Genomic DNA, 4,294 nt, shown 5'->3' on the forward strand with positions numbered 1-4,294 from the left:
GAAGTGAAAGAAGAAATGAAAAAGTATAGATTAAAGGAAATTCAAGAAGAGGGTAGAATAAAAGGCTTACAAATAAGAAAAAGATTTCGGTTAGGTAATGAAACGAGAGGAATCAGGTGTTGGGAAAAAGGAGAAAATAAGTGATGCAGAATTTGTATGAAAGAGGAAGAAAATTAGAAGCACATAGAAAAATGTAAAAAAAGCAAAAAGGAAGAGAAAGAATAGGAAAAAATAACAATAAGAAACAAAGAAAAGATAGCATGGATGATGGAGCTAAAATGGAAAAGAAGAAGAAACGAAGAGGAAAAAGTAAAAGAAAAACAAGAAGACGAAATTATGAGATCCTAAGGACAGACGGGAACAGAAGACAGAAACACAAGACTCGCAGACACATCTACATACGCACACATATACACAAAACACGCATACACACACGCAAACATACACATGCACACACACACACAAAACGCACGACGTACTAGCAACTACACAAGCGAGAGTAAGCAGGTATTGGATGATGGAGCAAAAATGGAAAAGAAGAAGAAACGTAGAAGAGAAATAAAAAGGAGAACAAGAAGACAAAATTATAAGATACTAAGGAAAATAAGTGAGACTGAGGAAATGAAAGGCAGAGGGAGCAATGAGAAATGAGAAAAAGGTGTCAAAGCCCTAATAAGGAGAAAGACAGGTGAGATGATTAACAAGGAAGAGAGCAAAAGCAAAAGAAAGGCAAAGGTTATAAGGCAAGAGAAAGTAGCAAAGGAAGAAGTCGAAAAGAAAATAAGCAAGAAAAAGAGAAACAGAAGAGTGGAAAAGGCAGATCTCGAAAAGAGAGAGGAAGAAAAGATTTAGCAACTGAAAAATGGGAAGAAAGGCTGAACAGACAGGCGCAGAAGACAGAGACACAAGATTTGAAGACACACATAAATACGCATACATATACATAAAACGTGCATACACACGCATATACACACACAAAACACATACATTAGCAACTACACAAACTGGATACGAGACACAAATAGTAAAGTAGGAAATGTAAACCAAAATGTAACAAAAGTTGAAATAAAACACACACACACACACACACATATATATATATATATAATGTTTTTTTCTATTAATATTTTATCTATTCTTTTAATTATTACCTTTTTGCAAATTTTAAATAATGTGGGCAGAAGCTTGATTGGCCTGCAATGTGGATTTGAGAAGCTGACGCCCAAAAAAATTTTTTTTAAATATTTATGAGTTTTCATGAGCTAAAACGTTTCCTCCCTATTTACGGATTAAGTCTCCGCTTGAAATTTTATTTCCAGATTTTCCGTTTTTAAGTGAATTGCGAAAAAAATCGGGCGTCGGGACAGCGTGCAATATGCATTGAACATTTTTCTTTTGTTTAAAAAGAAATAATATCAATAGCGTTTGATAGCTCCTTATTCCCGGATTACGAAACAATTTTCCTTTTATCGATTTGTATCTAAAATTGAGAAAAATGTAAAGATTAGCAATATGCGGCAGTTAGTCGATAAAACAGGTCAAACATGTGCTAATCACCAGATATCCCTATGAGTTTTACAGTTCGTACAGTGCTATCTGTGTCGTCTAGCAGTGCGGCTATAGTAGTTTTGTATACGAGGGTGGTCCGATAAGTACTTAGCCTACAAAAGAAAAACGGAAATTTTGAAAAGTGGCGTTTTATTTTTCAACATAGTCTCCTTTTAGTTCGATACACTTCGTCCAGCGATGCTCCAACTTCTTTAACCCATCTGAAAAATACGTTTTCTCGAGGTCTGAAAAGTAGGCTTCCGTGACAACGATTACCTCCTCATTCGAATCAAATTTCTGCCCGGGGAGTGACTTTTTCAAGTTTGGAAACAAAAAGAAGTCGCACGGGGCTAAATCTGGAGAACACGGTGGATGAGGCAGCAGTTCGTAGCCTAATTCGACTAATTTGGCCATGGCGACGGCGGAAGTGTGAGCCGATGCGTTTTCATGGTGGAAGAGCACTTTTTTCTTCGCCAAATGGGGCCGTTTTTTCTGCAATTCGACGTCCAATCGGCCCAATAATTCGGCATAGTACAGCCCTGTGACCGTTTTGCCCCTCTCCAGGTAGTCGTTGTAGATCACACCTTGTGAATCCCAGAAAACGGTGGCCATCACCTTTCCGGCCGATGGGGCAGTCTTCGCCTTCTTCGGAGCACTTTCGCCGGGTAAAGTCCACTGTTTCGATTGTTCCTTGGTCTCTGGTGTATACCAGTGGGTCCATGTTTCGTCGACTGTCACGAAACGACGCCGAAACTCCTTCGGATTGCGCTTAAACAGCGTCAGACATTGCTCTGAAGTTGTCTCACGGTTGCGTTTGTTGTCCGGAGTTAGCAAACGCGGCACCTATCGCGTGCTTCACAGCTTTCTCGTGCCCAAAATGTCGTGCAGGACATGACCCACGCGGTCTTTCGAGATGCCTACAATCTTAGCTATCTCGCGCACCTTCTATCGTCGATATGCCAATACGAGAACATCAATTTTTGTCACGTTATCCTCCGTGGTAGCCGTTTTCGGAGCACCTGGACGTGGCTCTTCAAAAATCGACGTGCGACCATGTTCAACCTCCTTAAACCAATTTTTGACGGTGGCCATCGAAGGAGAAGAGTCATCGTACACAGCATCCAAGCGCTTTTTGATTTCGCTGCGCGATTTCCCTTTTAAAAACAAGAATCGAATCACCGACCAATACTGCTCTTTTTCCATTTTTCAAAAATCAACGGACACACTTTCTTTCACACGCTCTCAAAAATAATCTACAACTCCGATCCGGCTGAAATCTTGATAGTAACCATCGAGAAGGTTGTAGTACGTGATAGAATATTTCGTTTGCGAGCGTGGCGCCATCGGGCGGTGAGGCTAAGTACTTATCGGACCACCCTCGTACATCTAAATCATTATGCAGAATGCAGTATCTTTACAAATAAGGCAGCGTTTATTTTTATGTAGTTTTATCGAATATTAAGCAAAAATAATTAATCTAGAACTGATTTATCGGTTTATCGATTTTTGTTCATGATATGTAGTGAAAAACAATTTTAGCACTGTATACACTGTAGAACTTATATAGGGATATCTGGTGATTAGCAAATGTTTGACCTGTTTTATCAACTAACTAACGCATATTACTAATCTTTACATTTTCCTCAATTTTGGATAGATAATCGACAAAAGGAAAAATGTTTCGTAATCCGGGAATAAGGAGCTATCATCCGCTATCGACATTATTTCTTTTTAAACAGGACAAAAATGTTCAATGCATATTGCGCGCTGTCCGAACGCCTGATATTTTTTCGCGATTCTTTTAAAAACGGAAAATCCGGAAATAAAATGTCAAGCGGAGATTTAATCCGAAAATAGGGAGAAAATGTTTTAGCTCATGAAAATTCAAAAATATTAAAGAAAAACTTTTTGAACGTCAGCTTCACAAGTCTTGTAAAATGTGAGGTTCTGCAACGGTTTACTCGGCTTTTGGATAAATATTATTTTATTCTTATTGTTGTTATTTCCTCTACAGTAAGAAAATAGCTTAAACAAAGTAATGAATTTAATAAAATAGTTATGTATTTTATTGCTTTTTTGGCAAGTTTTTTTTTGAGTAACTTTGCATTTATATTATTGTGATAGGAGATCTGTTTATTTTCTAGCTGATGAATTATGTAGTTTTTTTCGTTTACTCTAATATTATCGATTGACTGACTATTACTATTGTTATTTTATATGCAGTTCTGTTATATTTGTTTTTTATCTTCTGTTATTTTACGCTGAAGGAAGTTGAATACATTTTGTAAATGTTGGTTTTATGAATTGCTGTATCAATACTTGTTCTTGACTGTCATATTACGAGGGTCGTTTGAAAAGTCCGTGAAAAATAAGAACTGCTTGATTTTTTTTAATAAATGTTTTTTATTTTTCGACATAGTCTTCTTTTAGGCTTATACACTTCATCCAACGCTGCTCTAGTTTGTTAATACCTTCCAAATAACAGGATTTGTCCAAGTCTGTAAAATAGGCATTCGTTTCTGCAATCACCTCCTCGTTTGAATAAAATCTTTTCCCCGCTAGCCATTTTTTCGTATTAGGGAACAAATAGTAGTCCAACGGAACTAAGTCTGGATAATAGGGGGGATGTGAAACGAGTTGGAACCCTATCTCCATCAGTTTTGCGGCCACAACTGCTGAGGCGTGAGCTGGCGCATTGTCGTGGTGGAAGAGGACTTTTTTATGGGCGAATCGTGGAATTTTCTCT

This window comes from Phymastichus coffea, unplaced genomic scaffold (assembly GCF_024137745.1).
Source record: "Phymastichus coffea isolate CEN01 unplaced genomic scaffold, Cenicafe_Pcof_1.1 PCOF00021, whole genome shotgun sequence".
In the NCBI taxonomy this organism is placed as follows: Eukaryota; Metazoa; Arthropoda; class Insecta; order Hymenoptera; family Eulophidae; genus Phymastichus; species Phymastichus coffea.